This window comes from Coturnix japonica, chromosome 12, assembly GCF_001577835.2.
Source record: "Coturnix japonica isolate 7356 chromosome 12, Coturnix japonica 2.1, whole genome shotgun sequence".
Taxonomy (NCBI): Eukaryota; Metazoa; Chordata; class Aves; order Galliformes; family Phasianidae; genus Coturnix; species Coturnix japonica.
The window spans coordinates 16137899-16155865 of NC_029527.1; the positions used below are offsets into that span (position 1 = coordinate 16137899).

Here is a 17967-nt window from a genome sequence, read left to right on the forward strand (position 1 = left end):
CCTTGGGTCTTCTGGGATCTCCAGAATTCTCCCAGTGTCTTGCTGGTGGTCAGAGGAGTCGTAACACAAGGGACTCTTTCTCACTGACTTTCAGTGATGGCACACAACAGATCTTCACCAGGTACAAGCCCAGTGACTTTGGCACCGCACTCATTCATGTCACTCTGAAGTTCCAGTCTGAAAGTTTGTAATTCATCCAGTCTTTGCACTGTGCTGATGGGCTCAGCGGTGAATATTGCTTTCTTGTACACATCAGAGGGAGACAAGAAGGGAATAAATAGGCTTAAATAATTGAAGGAGGACCAGGGAAAGAGCAGTGAGAACAAGAACTCATCTCCGTTTCATGTATGGGTTGTAGACTTCCACATGTTTTACAGAGGGAAAACAGAGAATGTCATTCAGATTATGAATTTATACATAGAATTCCCTACTGAAACCAATGTGTTCATTTCACAAACGGTGTCACAGTGGCTGATGTAAATTTCTCATGATTGACTGTAAGTATTAAACCCATCTTCTGCTGCTGAAATGTCATCAGACTAAAAAAGATCAAATATCTCCATTTCAGATAAGAAAACAATGGCAGAGAGAGAGAGGCTGAATAACTTTGAAGGGATTTTGAAGGTATGTTTTGCATTGAAAGCAATAGAGCAGGGAATAACTCCAGGTTTTTTTCCAAGTCTTGCTTTATACCTGGCAGATCACAGGTCTCCTTGGGCCCTCATTCATTGATGTTTGGATCGTAAATATCTTAGTAAACTGATAACTTTTCACCTTTTTGTTGTTACAGGTAATCTAATCTCTCATCATCAAAGTACACAACTTAATACTGTTTTGCTGTGTAAACGTGCTCTCTTTTCAAAGATGCCAGCACAAAATCTAACTTCTAAGAGCAGGATCATGCTTCTGCGCAGTGTGATGACAGTCTATGGAAAGCACCTTCCAATGGAGAATGGTTCCATATAAATGGTTTTGCCCAATGACACTGCAGCTCAATTGTGCTGTGCCCTGTGTAGGCATGGAAGGAGTTCTCCTTGTGGTGGTACGGGATGGTGCTGGTGTTGGAGAAGTGGTGGGTGTGTGGAGTGATGCAGAGGCAGACAGGGCTGGGGCTCAGGGCAGGCCTGTTCAACATCCCTGTGCTCTGGTGGATGCACACATTGTCAATACTCAGAGCACTTTCTCAAGTACTTGTCCCTTTTTCATAGGACGAGATGAAAGCCTGTGAATCTTCTTCAGCCACTCTGGGGAGCACAGCCTTCAGAGGACTTCTATAATTTCTCTAAACCCATGATCAAATGCCGAATAAATGAGGTAGGAAACTGTCAAAAAAAACCTTACAGTGACCATTTATGAAGGCAGGTTTTCAAGGCAGTAGCAAGAGGTTTTGTGATATGCCCTGTCACTGCTGGAAGGGTGATGCCATGGCACACTGGACTCCTCAAAACCCACTAAAAATCTACTCCTGAGACACAGTAATTACACTGACTGACACGCTGGGACTCAGATCTCCCCTGCTCAGTGCAAACTGTGCAGGGGCAATGCCTGCTGAGACCAGCACTTGCTTTCCAGTGAATGGAACAGGCAGGGAAAGAACACGTGCTGTGCCCAAGTTGCATGAGCTCCATTTCTGTGCTGCTGGGAGGGATGGATGGCTTTTAGCTGCTGCAGGAACACTGCACAGGGACCAGCCTGACCACCCCCAATGGGATAAATTAGTGCTTTATGCCCTCTTGTCTGCTGAGTTTATCGGTGTCTGTTGGTAATGCACATGCTGCTTTGGTGGAAATTTATCACACGCAGAGGAAGGACAAGAGGATAATCTTAGAAAAAGGCTTCATCTGTGCTAGCAAATAAGTAAGACTTTGAGCTAGAAATTGACAGTAAATGTGCTGCCTCCAAATGCTGTCTATAAGTAAACCGAACCTATTAAAATAAATGGGCTATAAGTCTGTTAATATAACGTGCATTTGAGGATCCCACGCAGCCCTTATGCAGGCACAGATTTCATTCTGTTCGTTCTTCTTCAGCAGTTTCTTCTCTTAATCACCCCTCCTCGAGCTGCTGCAGATTCAATCCAGTTGTCACACATCCCATTAGCATTAATCAGGTCTCAGGCCAGAAATGAACTTCATCCCTTAGACTGCAGTTCTGCGCTGGTTCAATTTATAAATTAAGCATTGCTGCAGAGCAGCTGTGTGAGTGCTGTCATTGCATGCAGGGGGCAAAGTGAGCTGGAGGGAAGGAAACAAGGAAGGAGCTTTGAGTGCATAGTGGTTATTCTGCAGCAGCAGCCCCAGAAGTTGTACATCCCTGATGCAGGTGAATGTATTTGCAAGCATTTTTCTAATGTGGATTCAAGAGTAAATAAATCCATCTAGGACAGAGTGGCTCCTGATCCCACTGCAGAAAGGTTTCTGGGACAGGAATAAGGTCTGCAAAGAGCTGTGGTGTTGTACTTATCTCCCTAATATGAAAGGAAGATCCATGAGACGCAGGCTACTATAATTAGGAAAGTGTTAAAATAACCAGTTACTCCTCCTGGAATTAGACTTGCTGCTTTTAAAATTTCATTAGATGGGAATCTAAGTCACAGAGAACGTATACGTAATCACAGCTGCATAGTTCAAAGAGCTCTCTCAAAAGTGAGATGCCCAAAAGTATGACCTACCTTTGCTTCCATTTCAGATTTCCAGGGAGTTATTAAAAATTAAAGATGCCTTTAAGGAGCTTCCCAGAAAACTGTTTAAATGTAGGACATAGTGTACCAGCAGGTTACAAACTGAAGCAACTTTTATGCAATATATTGTGCTACAAAGCAATTCTGTTCAAAGTATTTAAAGTATTTCAATTAAGAAAAATAATGGTCAAGGACAAACAACATTTTAGTAGGAGGAGATTGGATTATTTCTATGGTTACTATGCTGAAGCTGCAGCCAGAATTAAAGTTTTAAGATCCATGTTACCTTTATAATAAAATTGAAGCTAATGACCAATTTTTTTCCATAGACCAAAAAACTCCTTTTAAAGGACGGGATGTAGAGAGAGCTCAAGCCATGAGGTAGCTTTATCTGTTTGAAGTCCCTTGCATGCTTCACTGCTTTTATAGAAAATGTGATGATGGTTTTGACAGTTCAGCGCTTAGGTCACAACACAACCAACAGGGTTAGAGGGATGTTAATATACCATCCCAGACTTCTACCTTGGGAGTTGAGGCTTTGCTGTGTGTTTGAAGGGATGATGCTTGTTGGCTTTTTTACTCAGTAGCCCTGAGACAGCATCCCATCATCCCTCTCCATCTCACCAGTGCTTCAGGAACAAGGTGGTTTTCTTCCCACTGGTAGTAAACTGGTAGTGAAGCAGCACAGACAGTGGTGCCCAGGTAAGCCAAATGTTTTGCTTTGAGTTTGGTTGGTTGGAGTTGCAAAAATGGGTCTTGCATGACCTTAAGAGAGCTGCTGTCTTTCAGGGCATCACCTAAAAGTAGACTTTTCATCTCTAATTATCTTGGATGAAGCAAAATGGAATGAATATAAAATACAAGTATGTTCCCTCAATATCCCAGTGGTGGCACAAAGGAGACACCAGAAAATGCCTTTTCAATGCTGCAGTCTCATGGAGCAGCAATGCAGTAACTGCAGTTGAGTAGAAAAGCATCTGAAATCATTGTATTCTTGTTTAGGGTTTGGGAGCAGAAATGGATGCAAGAGTTGTGCTTAAAAATGCTATTTAAGGATCATATTAAGATACAGGGAAAGAATAAAAAAGAGGTAATATTTTTTTTAAAGGTAGGATTTTGTTTTAATAGTGTTCCTATTCTTTATCCCTCTTTTTCTCTAGACCTCTTATCAAGATTCACCATCTGTATAACGTTAAAATAATCAAGGCTTTCATTTTCTTTGTAAAGAAAGGAAATTAGCTGAAGCTTAGTGGTTGCCCTTTTTGCTAAACAAGCATGGGCAGAAGATACCAAAAAGAGCAACCAAGGACCACTTCTCTCTGGTGCTTAATCTGGGCTCAGTCTCACCAGTGCTCTGGTGGTGCCCATCTCCAGCAGAGATGGAGCTGTGCCGCTGCTCCTGGCTCCACTCATCTGCTCTGAGGGTGCTGCAAATTAGTCCCCTCCAGCATCAGGCTGTGCTTTGCACAAAGACAGAAACAATACAGTACAGAAATACAGTTACAGAAATGGGAAGATAAAAGATGAAGTTAGTAAGTTGGAAACCAAGTCTTTCAATGAAGCCCTCATCAGCATTTGGTCAGTAAAGGTGATGATGAGAGGATGAGAATGTTCTTATTTCTTCTGAAAGCTTATACTCATTTCCATTTCTTTTGGGACAGGAGTTGAGGTCAGATGTCCCCTTCTTCAGCCTTTTAATGGGATGTGGAGCACAGCTGCTATCTGGTGGCAGCTCTGAGCTTGTCCTCCCCAGCCGGCCAGGTCCTCCTGCTCTTCCCCAGCCTCTGCAGGCAAGAACCACCAGTTTTGGCATCTCATGCTCAAATTCACTTAATTACAATGTCACTTTGTTTTTACTGAGGTGCTGGAGATGGCTGGTGTTTCTTTTTCACAATTAAAAAGTAACGATGCTTTCTTGTAATTATCATGACTGATTTGCAGCTTAATTGCACTAGGCGCCTTTGGATGGCTGCAGTTTGGTCAGCTGTTTGGAGAGGCGTACTGAGATATCCTTGCTTTCTGATTAGATCACTTTGCTACGCAAGGTCTTAATGCCAATGTGATGTTTAGTGAAACATTAGCAGGAACATGAAGCTGCAGTGGGACAGAGATGGAGTGGCTGCAGGGCCACTGTGGCTAAGGGAAGCCAAAGGCACTGCTGGCTTGGTTGTCTCCAAGGGCTTTCAGGTGACCTTAGCTCCATCCACCAGCTCTTGGGGCTGAGCTTCTTCTCATGCTGCACTTTTTTTGCAGCTTTTGACTGGAAATCTCATAGTAATGGATCGCGAAGGGCTTGGCTCACCCCAAACTCGTTGGACTTATTTGGATGGTTTGTTTATTGTAGGTACTCAGACTTTTTGGGGGAAGTTGAGTTTCAGTTACTATTCGTTTTTCCTCTCTCGTACACTGAGGAAAATCACTTGGGTAGCTTTGAGATTTTTGCTTCCTACTCTTGTCAAACTGAAGTAAAATAAGCAGTAACAGAATAGAAATACTAAAGGAAAAAGGATGATAGCAGGATCTTTTGAAGTTTTTGATAATGCACATAGAGGTGGTGATTTTTGTCTTACTGCACTAGCCATGCTTTCCTGACGGAACTTTTCTCCCTGTTCTGGATTTGAATGGAAACAAAAGGTAGCGTCACAATCTCCATTCAATTTTATTATTAAACTGTCGCATCACAGCCATATTTCTGGCCACAGTGATTCATCTCCATTTCCACCTCCACACAGATCAGCAGTGACCTTGACATTCTTGGTCAGTGCTCATGTAGAGATTGCTTGGCAGGCACTGGTGCCAAGCTGTGGAATATAATTTCCTGACAATGTATGGTATCTGGGTGTGTAATTGGCTTCTGGGTTGTCCCTGCACAGCTATATGGTCCTTTCCTGCTCCTCTCAGCAAGTAGTTTTTAATGACCACCAAACCATGAACCATCTGTCTGTACAGAACTCCGGAACCACGCAACTGTTGCTGGTTTTGTACACTTATATGCTCCTCTCAAAAATATTTTACATGAATTTCATTATCTATTTATTTATTATTTTTTAAAATTGACTGTCAGGCAACGAGGAGTGTATTAATTAGTGGCAAATGTGGAATCATTAACATGCAAGAGAACCCTAAAAGGCAAAATTGCATAATCCACGTCTGAAAGTAAAATCTCAAGCTACAAACAGGGGTTTTGAGCTAAATCATGTCCCTGGGGATTAAATGATGCAGGGGAGTAATGGACTTTAAAGATTTCCTCCCCTGCTCTTTGCTCTTGCTGTTTTGTCCATTACTGCCTGGGCAGCTGCCCATTTGGCCATTAATGTCTTTCCTGTGTAGGTGTGTAGGAAAGCATTATATGTCGGTAGAGCTCTGGCTTTCTGTGCTAAGTATGCCATCCAGCACAGATGGGACAGCACGGAGAGGTAAATGGGTTACGCCAGGAAATGTCCTAGAGAAAGTGGAGTGGCTCATCAGGGAGGAAGGACCACTGGGTAGCACAGCTATAACCCCAGCCTCAGAACGTGCTAAAACCCACAATTTTGTCATCACGGATCATGCCTCCATGAGAAGCAGGTAAGTGGTTATTATTTCTGCAAAGGAAAAGAGTAAGAGACCAAAAATAGCCTGCTGCTGTAGGTTGTATCTGCTGGGATCACTGCTGGGACCAGGGAGATTTTTGTCTAAAATCTATTCCCACCCAAAGGATGACTTCCTCTGCTCCCCAAAGGGAAGAACGTTTATAATCATGGTTACAGTCTTGGACTTTAGGTAATGAGAGACCCTTCATATGATAAAAGATCTGTTCTGCATTGAAGCTATTTTACCAACTTCTCCAGTGGCTTTTTCATGAAAAATCAAGGCTCAGTACTCATTGTCGTCGGAATATATGAAATAACAAAATGAAACAAACCAGGCAGCTTACTGATGAGAGCTGGGTTGTATTCTGTCTTGTTCTTCCAGTTATCTCATTTTCAATTTTAAAATATGCACTGATTTTTTTCTGAATAACCACACATCATTAAATTAAAAAGAAAGTTACAGCTTCAGAGGCACTAATGAAAAACATCCCTATCTGCTGTTGGCTGCCAGTGACAGACTTAAAAGGGTGAGATATTGATGAGTACTAGAGAATGTATACATTAATTTGGCATCAAATTAAAGCTACCACATTTAAACATCTGCTTCTTTGTTAATTCTGTGCATGTTGGACGGTTACTGATTTGTTTCCTTAATCAAGGACCTGCAGTACTCAGCTACGTGCTCCAAGTCTGTGTTCTGGATTTGCTCATTGCATTTGTTGTTAGCAGCAACAGATGGAGGTGCACTCCAGCTATGAGGACTGAAATCAGTACCCAATGCCAGCATGGAATTTGTATTGTTTGGTGATTTTCTTATTCTAGTAGCATTAATTCCTGATTTTTCATGGTCATTTTGTATGTTAAATCCTGCATTATTACCTACTGCATTTCTAGGATGATTTGTAAGGGAAAATAAACTCATGCTCCAAGCAATGCGGTTTGGTTGCATGAGCAGCCTGTGAACTCATGTTGAACCAGGATACTGTGTGCATATTTTTTTTTTTTCAGCAGAAGCAGTGGAGAATTTCTGTGTCTCGGGGATGCCCTGGACATGTTCTGGGCTCTGGTCCCTCTGCAGGAATGGGATCTCTGGGGTGGAGTAGTCTGCTACCAAGAGCAGGAGCTCTCTTCCGTACACCTTGCGCTGAAAATATCTGCCTCTTTCACAGTAGGGGGTTGCAATGCAATGAGACAAAGCAGACAGGTGCATTCATAAGTAAGGTTTTAATTTTAGGTTCCTGAAAAATCCTTGTGAAAAGGTGCAGCCATATCCACGTGGCTGTGCTCAGTGGTCCACAACTGTGCCGAAGTCACTGTAACATCTTTTTTTTTTTTTTTTTTTTTTTTTTTCAGAGCCACCAGTTACGCAAACTGAAGCTTTACCTGAGTAGGGATTAGGATTCCTCATGTTTAGCTCAAACCATTTAATGGAAAGTGATTCATTTTGATAGGAGAGGAACCAAGAGCAAAAGCGGAAAAGCCCTAAATACAACCATCTCCTTTTAGCGCTGTGTCTCTCAGCAATACCAGAAGTAATTTTGTTTCTGCCAACATTCCTTTGTTTAAAATCAGCTCATGTTTAGAATACAATAAGGAGAAAGAAGAATCAGACTCAATAATTTGCTTATGCTTCCAATAGTTGTTCCTTACTTTATTACTTACCAAAGTGCCACAACTGACAAATTATCCAATAACGCAAAACCAAAGGCAGCATTGCAGTTGCCGTAAAACAGGATTAGTTTATAAAGTATCCTCATGGTGTTTCACTAGATGAATCACTAACATTCTGCAAACCTGTTGCAAATTCTTTCCCTCCTTTTCTCCTTCCTCTTTGTCTTGCCAGAACTAAAATGAGCACCAAGCTGGACTTCTATTCACTTCTCAGAAGAGAGGAAATTCTTCAAATAGAAAAATTCTGTTCTACTGAAAAGCCTTTTCAGTGTGTGTGAGAGGTAAAGCATCGGCTTTTGGGTTCGTGGGCACTCCTGAAGTCTTTGGACAGCAATATTCCTGGTGTGGGGGAAAGGAAATGCATGTGTTACTGTGCAGCAATTTTTCACAGAAAACAACACTCAAATTCACTTAGCGAATTACTAAGTGCTCCACATTGAATTATAACTAATGTTTGATTGAATATTAAACTTTGAACTTGCTGAAGGCGTTGGTAAAAAAAAAAAAAAGTACATTGCATCAGGACTAGCAGTTGTGGCTTTCTAGCAGTTTGCTGTTTGTTTTTACACTGTGAACTGCAGACTCAGCCTGCTGTCTGCTGCATGCAGGTATGCATGTTTGGTGTGCCTTGTTGCATCCCAAGCGATGTCTGAAGGTGATAGCATTCCTGGGTCCTGAGCTGCTCCGTGCCCATGGGGCAGCAGGGAAGGCAGCATGCTGGCCCATTTGTGGAGGTTTTTTGGAAGACTTTTTAAAGTTTTGCTAACTTTGTGTTTGGGGCAGGTTAAGCAGAGTGCTCTGCAGGAAGCACTGAAGGAGCCTGGCTCCTGTGGGAAGGGAGTGCTATCCATTCCTGTTTATATGTATGTGCTTTAAAAGCTTAATGTATAGAAGTGCATTAACAGAGCTACGCAGCTACCAAAGTACAGCTGGGCTGAGTGTGACGGTTCATACTAGGGACAGAGCTAAGCAGTTTGCCTTGCATTACAACAACATACCTCTGTGCCTCCTGCTCTGTTGCCAGAGTGCAGAGAACCGTGGCGGCTTATTTGGCTCCATGGAAAACTTTGCATGTTCTGGCCCAACACCACACAATGGTTTGTGTGCTGGAGCACTGCAAAGCCCCTGGCCCAAATTTCTCATTATGCTGCCATTGCACACTTCTGTGAGTGGCCAGGGCCACAGAGAGGGTCCCATTCCCACTTGTTGGTGAGAGCTGGAAAATGCCAACAGTGCCAGAATGAAAAGAACCTTCAAGTTGTTAGATTCAATCATTTCTATTTAGCACCTTGTAAGACGAGTGGGAAAGTGGCAAAAGCTAATTAGGTGCTAAAAGAAGAACTACCCTGTAGGAGTGGAGTTATTAATAGTGTTCATTAGGAACTGGTTTGAGACTGGCACTTAAATTGGCAGTGTGTTACTGGGATTTGCCAGTGACACAGCCTAGGGGAGGTATTGCTGGTGCAGAGGAGTTTTGGTGTACAGGAGGAGAGAGATGACTGGGAGAACTGCAGTAATGAAAATAAGATGAATAATAATAATAATAACAAAAGTACAAGCTTGTGTGCTTTGTTACTTAGAAATGAAGAATTTCTGCCATAACTGGAAAACTACATCGGTAGATGGTGGAGGCAGAGTGATTTGAATATTTGAGTTGATCGTTGCATATAAACCAGGATATCAGTGCAGCTATGCTAACTGGTGCATGTAGAGTGTTGTTTGCCATTCTGGTCACAATGGCTTGAAATGAATGTTAATCAGAACAGGTGCAGACGGAGGCTTTCCATTCCCCCATCCCCTGAGGGATCCTAGGAAGACATGGATGAACCAGCCCAGAGCCAGAGGAGAGGCTGATAAGTGCCTGGAGAGTTAATTTAACAAAGTTACCTTCTAAATCTCTGCAGACAAGGAGCTGCCCCTCAAAGGGTCCCATACCTACAGCCAGATCTTCCCTTCTCAGCCTATTTCACAGAGGTGTGTTTGCTCTGCTACAGCAATTTCACCACAGTGTGTAAGAAAGGAGAACATTTTTGCTGCCATTTTTGCTCAAGCAGAACCCTGTTGCCTTCCTAGAGAGCGCTTCCCATGATTCAACTCCATTTTTGTTCCATTTATAATTTGGAGAAGCCCTTCTTCTCTCCCCACATCATCATGGAGCACTCGGTGTTGCTGTGCTTTATCACCAGCCTTTACTCCTCCAGACACTTATCACTATGTTTTTTTCATTACTCTTGCAGCCAAACAACACTTTTCTCTTTGGCCTACATCTCCAGGGCTCTGCCCTGCCTGGGACATCCTTTATCCTCTTGCACCTTTCTCTGCCTGCATCCAGCTGTTCTCTGTCAGCAGCGCTGTGCTTGGGTTCCTGCGTGGGATGGCAGTGTATGTGCAGCTGAACTGACTCTCAGGTTATGAATGGCAAAATGAATATTTTGAGGAAGGTCTTTGATTAAAAAAATATAAATGTGCCTGTTCTTCCTTCTGCCTTGTCTATCTGCCTGACAATAGAAAGAATGAATAATTCCCACAGGATCTTATATTCCTACCAGACTGTCAGCATGCTCCAATCAGTTAAAACACATCTGTCTTTTCATTAGCCAAACTTTCAGGAAGTGTTTTTGATGTGTGTGCAACACAGAACTATTTGCTCTACCCGGACTTCAGCAGTGGCTGTCCTTGCAGACTCCTATGCCCCGTGTTCTCCCCTCACTTTTAGGTCTATAAATGATGGGAAGGTCAGTGTGACCGCAGCTCAAAGTTTGGGACCACAGGTTTGACAAATGCTGTGGCCTCAAATCATTTTACTTCCATGAATATTTTCTTCCCAGCAGTACCAGTGGTGGAGGAGGAATCTGACCCATGGAACCCTTCTAAAAGACACTCTGATAACTCATGCTTTTTCACTTCAGCAGTGCTATTTGTTTGTGTGCTTGACATTTGTCCTATAGCTTTGTGCCACCTACTACAGCTCCTTCTGATTGAATCGCTGCTTCCATTATTATTTCTCTGTTCCTTGACTTTTATCCAGTGAACTGAAAATACTCTCATTCTTGTTTGCTATTGATCAGATAATCCAGAGGTCTGAGCCTGTCTGACAGAGCTGAGCGTGCAGTTTGCTGTGTTAGGAGACAAATACACACAAGGAGTAGTTAAAGGGTATTTTTAACCATACTTAATATTTTTAATATCTGTGGTACATTTTGATAGGTTACTGTTCACAGTAATTAGATTACAATGCATGGGGTCTTTGGTGGGGTTCTCTGCAGAGCTCCACTTTTTTCTGTTACTTTTAATAACTCCACCTCTGCTCAGATTTGTTGTTTTTTATTCTCCTTCAGTTACAACAGCAAAGCTTCTGGAAACTTCTCTTTGGCTCGGGGTGCTTTGTAGTGGCTGGCTCTTGGTCATGTGGTGAGCTCTATCTGCATGCCTGGAGGAGCATCAGGCTCACAGTGGCTGCATCGCAACCAAAGGATGTGAAGTTTTGGAGGTGAGACTGGGTGCATGTATGGGAAACTGGTAATCACAGCCTGAACCTCTGATTAATCAGCTGAGGAAAGTGTCGGGTCACCTGTGGGAGCACAGGTGAGGGTAATTCAGCTGTGCTCCCGGAAGGGGTAGAGCTTGGCTCCACGTCTCCTAGACTTCATTTAAGGGCTGACCACCACTAAGACAGCATCTCTTAGATAGCTCTTTCATGGAGATTGGATAACCAGCCTCAGCATTTTCCAACTAGACTGAAGGCATCCATATTGGTGAGTTTTTCCTATAGATAACCTTTTGGATAACCATCACCTTCATTCTTTTATTATTTCTACCTTACAACCTTGTATTATTCTCACAGTGCATTTGTGTGGAAGCCCAACCAGGATGGGAAATTCTTGTTCCTGGCTGGCTGGCCACCTTTCCTGCCCAGCAGAGATCCTACAGTAGTTTTTTGGGGCGTTCTGAAAATCCATGTGCCCCTGGTGAGGGGGAACAGCCTGAGCATGAGCCTGGACCTCTGGTGGGCTCAGGGCTCCGTGCGCACCTGGTGCAGGGTGTGCCAAAGAGGTTGCAAAGAGCAGAGGCAGCTCCAAGCACCTTATATCTTTCCAGGCAGCTTCATCCAGGACAGTAGTATTTCCTTTTCCTTACACCGTTAACACCATTCATATCACTGCATGGATAGAGAACTGTAAAACAAATTGCTTCCTACAATTTAGGTTCATTTTTACCATGTGATTTATAGGCCTGTGACAAGAAGACCCTTTTCTAATAAAGGTTTTTTCCAAATGAATTTTCATCAGTTTCATAGGTCACACTCCTCACTTCAGTTCTTTTGTCTGCATTCGCTATGGCTGTTAAACAGCTTTAAAATTAAAGTGTGATTATTCCAAAATCACTTCATAAAACATGCTATGTTATTTGCCACCAGTTTTTTCTTTATGTCTTGCACTAGGCAAGAGAAACTGCTGAGCTTGAGCTAGCAATGCAAAGTTCATTATGGATAATTGTTGATTAGATAGGAAAGTGAATTATAGAGAAGAGATCTGAGGCATTTAACTGTCTTCGCTGTGGACGCAATACTTTGTGGATGGAGTGTGCAGCAGGCAGTGTTGTTGGTGGCACTGAGATTAGTTATAGATCTCCTCTAATGCCAACTGACAGATTGGAGACAAATTGCAGAATATTTAAAGAGCATTAAAAAGCATGTTGCCTTTGTCCAGCTTTTGGATGAGGAATGAATGAATGCAAAATTGTATGCTGAAAAGAAAAATGTACGGGTGATAACATGTTGTGGCTGCTTTGCTGAGGAGGAAGATGGGGCTTTGATGGTCAGGTAGCCTAGCTAGTAATTCCTTATCTGAGCTCATTTTAGCATTACTGGTCTGATGATGGATACCGTCTTCCTATCTCATGTAAAGCACCGAGCAGTGCCATTGCATACATCCTGAAATGTGTTCCAGCTTGTGGCAAAATGCATTTACAGACCTAGTGGTTCTTCCAAAGCCATGAGAAAGGGAGGAATGACAGGTGATTGCAGCTGCAGTGTCCTTTTTTCCTGAAGTAATGAAATGCTGTATGATATCACTAGCCTTAGCTACTGGTATTACTGCTATTGAGCTTCCTTTGGGCATGGTATCTTATGCACGGGATGCTATTACACCTACTGAGGGAAGTGACATGATGAGAAAGCAGTGAGCTGGGAAGGAATTGAGTTATTTCTGGTAGGATGGCAGCTGAAGGAGGGGTCAGGGAGCAGTAATGAACCAGAATGTTCAGGTAAGAAGGCAGAAAGTAACCTTATTTTCTGTGCCTTTATGTAACTGTGCTACCAACATCAGCCATTCAGCAAATAATGGTTGGGGATATGGTGACCTGGAAAAGAGCCGCATCCTTCTCCAGCAACCAGTGCATGGAAGTAGGAAAGGACTAATCTGTGCAAGAGTGTACATGTCAATAACTACAGATGTCTCTTAATGTGTGGGGACTTTACAGTTAACCTGGAAGACAGAATGTTCTGTTGAAGCTTGTGTGCAAGGTTAAAGCTGTACATATTTCTCTCCCCCCAAAGCCTGCTTTTCCCAAGCCTCATTAACCATTTTGCTGAACATTACCATCATTACTCTTCTGCCCGGTTTTTCCACATTTTTCAACCTTTTAGGTACAGACCTTAGAATTATTGATCCAATGAATCATACTGACTTAGGTGCTGGCTGCTTCTGAAACGTGCCAGCAGAGACCAGGATGTTGGCTAAACACCAGATGTATTTGTTGGAATGTTCTTTAAGTGAGGGAGTATTTTTCCACATAGAAGCCACAGCACCACTGAGGATATCACATCCTTGCAATTTCTATGGCACCACATGAGCACTAAAGTATCCATTGGTAACTTTGCCAAGGTAAAAATAACAATGAAGCATATCTGCTTTAATTCTCTTTCTTTGGTATTACTGTAGGCATGTATTGGACATGCCTTCTTTTTCATATGTTTTGGGAATGCCAAGGAAACTGAGCCATTTGTATGAACAGCAGACTGATTGAGCTAGAAAAAAACCTTATTGAGCTGCCAGAGGGTGCGTTGTGTGCTTTGCATTCGGGCCTTGGGATTTTTGTCTTGTAAACAGGATTATGGTACTTAAAGAATGAGCCTAGAGTTTATCCAGCACACAGTGATTGATATAATTTGAAATCTAGAATAAATACACAACCAGATGTGGTGCTGTCTCAGACTCTGTTGATGGTTATTGAGCATGGCCATTAAGAATAAGGATAAGGACTTTGAGAAGCAACACAGTGAAATCAGTGGTGCTATGAGCAGCAGTTGGAGTTATCTTGTTCCTGATATATGTCCTCTAATTACAGAGGTATTCATAAACTTTGATCTGCTTCTATAAGAGATATGACAATGCAATAACTATAAACTAAGTAATTACAGCTAATAAAGATTCCCAAGCATCTGCTAAGCCTGAGATGAGGCATAAGAATTAATTTTCCAAACTTCAAAAACTCATGTCTGATGAGCTCATCTCTCTTTGAAAATGGATGTGTCCAGGGGAAAGCGTAGGATTTGTTGAATAGGAATTTTTCAGGAATAGGCCTGTAAATAGATAATGTACTTGTTAAACAGGGTGTAAAGAGAAGGCTGGAAGGATCCCTACTGTAGGGCAAGGTGTTTTTATTGGCACTACTATCCACACCGTGCGTGTTTCAGATTGCCACAGGGAGCCTATAGCAAGCAAGGACAAGATGCTCTGAGCTTCACACCAGTACCTGCACACCAAGTTTCTTTGTTCTCTACCTGAAGCACTTTGTGTTTTGTTTTCTGCTCTATCCAATCTTCTTAAAGTGGTCAGAGAAAGTGTTTGCCTTCCCCAGCACCTCCAGGTATCATCGATGAGATGCCTTCTTTTTACTAATTGTTGTATGAACTCCTGTGATCTTGGATAACAGCAAATAAACTAATTACAGTGTAAGTATTTTTTCTTTTGTGTTTACAGAATGAAATGCATAATTTATGAATTTAACAGCTCCTGGCGCTAAACTGGGCTTACAAGACTGGATATAGATATCCAGTTTACTACAAAATATACATCAGCAAAGAATTTTGGCAGATCCAAGATGCTGTAAGATTTATTTTGTAGAAAAATATTTTCACAGAGTATTTGAAAGAGTTTGTCAATTCACTTCCCTGTTTTGTTTTTAAGGATAAAGAGATAGAAATATTTAATAGCTTTGAATGAAACTAAGTTTTCTTTAGCAAACCAGCCAGCAACAAAAAAGTGATGATGATTCTCTTGCAGCTTTCCAAAACAATTAGGCTGTAATGACTGCCAAAGAGATTTTCATGTCATTTCCAACACTGGTTGGAACAATTGGAAGTTACAAATTTTTCTCGCTGCGACTTTATTATCTGGAAGGAAATGACTAATTCGGAGTTTGTTATTATTGTTTTATAGTCCGTGAAATATAAATATAAAAGTAAACATTTCCATGAATTTAAATATATAAAATGCATAATGTGAATACTTAAAAAGCAAATAGTTTTCTTAGCTGAGGCTGAGCCAGGGGAAGAGAGCATTTTTTCCCATGTGGATTCTCCAGCACACAGTGAGGGCTAGATTTATCTCTCAGCCTTTTTCATCGCACAAGTGCTGTCTTAATCTAGCTCTTTTGCAGCCATTTTGGAGCTGCCCAGATGCAGCCTGCCCATTCCCAGAGCTGCCAGCCCATCCTGACTCACCCAGCTGCTCTGCTTCGAGCCATGGCAGCCATGTGCCAGGTGCTCTCCCAGAACTTCTCCTTACTTCTACCTTTCCTGCATGGTTTGACTGTCCATCACCTCTATTTTTCCAGGCTACTTTGGACCTTATCCAGACCATCTGTATTTTGAAGTGCCACATCCCCAAAACAAGGAAGCCATGGAGCTGTTGGAGCAGGTCTAGAGAAGGGCCACAAAGGTGCTCAGAGGGCTGGCGCACCTCCACTATGAGGAAAGGTTGACAGCTGGATTGTGCAGCCCAGGGAAGAGAAGCCTCCAGGAAGATCTCAGTGTGGCCTTCCAATACCTGAGGAGAGCTTATAAACAGGAGAGTGACTTTGTACATGGTCTGATAGTGATTGGACGTGGGAGCATGGCTTAAAACTAAGCGGGGAGATCTGGGTTAGGTGTTAGGAGGAAATTCTCTTTTTGTCACTTCTGTGTCTGCCTCCAAGTCCCTTTATGTGTCACTCTTCTTACAATGCCAATAAAAGCTGGATCCTGAATCCTTACTGCTAGGCACTACAGTAAACAATAAGGATTATGATCATTGCTACCAGTGTTTCTGATTTATTCCATTACAGTATCTGCTTATGGCACATGAGCATCATTTTATAGTAATGACACAGATAAATTTTGGGCCCTTATTTTTCATAACCACTCACCAGCTGTATATCACCAGTTTTCCTCTCATTTAGATACGTGCTGCTTCCTTGGGAAAAGTAAAACATATCCCAGTCGTCGAGGTAATAAAGCTGGTAAAGCAAATTCTGAAGTGTGTTTTACAATGGAATTTGATTGTGTTAATTTTTCATGTGTTAAAAAAGAGAGGATGTTTGTACACTCTGGGAAATATTTGTGGTGCTTTTTGCATTTTCTGACACCCCATCACTTGTAGTAATGCAAAAGATTCCCTTTTTTCGTGAAGAAATGGAAACATCCCAGCACTTACCTGCCAAGTTCACTGTAGAACTGTGTGATTTATTGAGGCTTGAAGTTGCATAGCTGATGCCTAAAACAAAACTTTGGGCATTGTGAATCTGCATTTTGAATGTACACCTGCTGCAAGTCCAGTGAGAATGCCTAAGGGAAGAAAAAGGGAGAATTATGTATTTCCAATTTGCACTGGGAAATCCCAGTGGGACATGGTGCTGTAGGTGAAACAATTCTCCCCACCTCTCCTTTCTCAGTCAGAATGCCTGAGCTTACAAACTAAATGTTCTTAATTCTATTTCTTTTGTTTTATTAGCAAGGAAATTGAAGAAATATTCAGATAAGTCAAAAATGGTCCTGCTGCACAAGCACCAGCAATTACCCATGTGGTTTTTCATGACATTGTTATTCAGCTGCAGATCCTGGGAGATCGCCACAGTTGTTCACGATCAAACAAAAGGAGTCTAATGAAAGTATTTTAATCTGCTCATCAGCTATTCGGAGAGAAAGGGATGGCTGTGCTAGGTGTCTTCAGAGTCTGGAAATGAACGCAGCAATGGTAAGCAGAATATTTGTAATTATTTACATTTCTTAGGAAGCTATTGTGTGCACAACTATGTGGGAGGTTGATTTAACTTCAGATTTCATTTCCTGTGCTTTGAGCAGTTGCAGGAGCTCCAGGCCTGGTCTCACCATGCTCTGGGTGCACTCAAAATTGGGGGTTCTGCTTCATAAGCTCCCTGGGGGAGTTTGGGCTGGATGGAGCTGCTGGAAAGCCACGTGGAGAAGGTGATGTAGGCTCCTGCTCTGGAAACCTTCCTCATGGCATAATCTACTGGTTCAATGCAGTGATAAAAAGTGCATTTTGATGGGGCTTTTTTTGATGAGATTCATAACTGGTCAATTCTGAGTGGTGTTTTGACCCGGAGGGCATCAATGAGTGTGAAACCTCCTTTATGAGCTGTGAATGGGACATCTACTCTTTCTCATTCACAGGGTGAGCATTCTGAGCAGGGCACACAAGCCGTGTTGCTGAAGGAACAGCAGGTTGTCCTCTGCAGGATCTTTGAAGAGAGGATGTGGTCCAGCTCTGAGACACTTCCAGCTGCAGCAAACATCAATTAACTGAGTTATATTAGGTAAGGGAAATTAGTCTTATCCATGCACTCATAATGAAAGTACAGGGAAAGTGTTCTGGGAATAAGACTAAGTCTATTGTAGTATTTGTATTTTGGTTCCTCGTTGTGTTTAGAATGACAAAACGTGCATCCATGCATTTATTTTCCTGCCTAAACATTTTACCAGAAATGTACCAACTCTGCCAAATTCCCCCATGGCTGTAAATAGACTGGTGATGGAAAGAGTCT

General features: G+C 42.2%; 1 long non-coding RNA gene across 2 annotated transcripts in view; it reads left to right on the top strand.

Annotated features, from left to right (window-relative positions):
* LOC107320018 overlaps window positions 1–17967 on the top strand; it is a 54951-nt gene that overhangs the window by 13489 nt on the left and 23495 nt on the right. The window contains exons 5-8 of one of the 2 annotated variants that reach the window (XR_001558101.2): window positions 11262–11413; window positions 14785–14878; window positions 15763–17159; window positions 17597–17739. This is a non-coding gene — a long non-coding RNA (uncharacterized LOC107320018). The remainder of the gene's footprint in view (window positions 1–11261; window positions 11414–14784; window positions 14879–15762; window positions 17160–17596; window positions 17740–17967) is intronic. The other variant, XR_001558103.2, reaches the window with a different exon arrangement.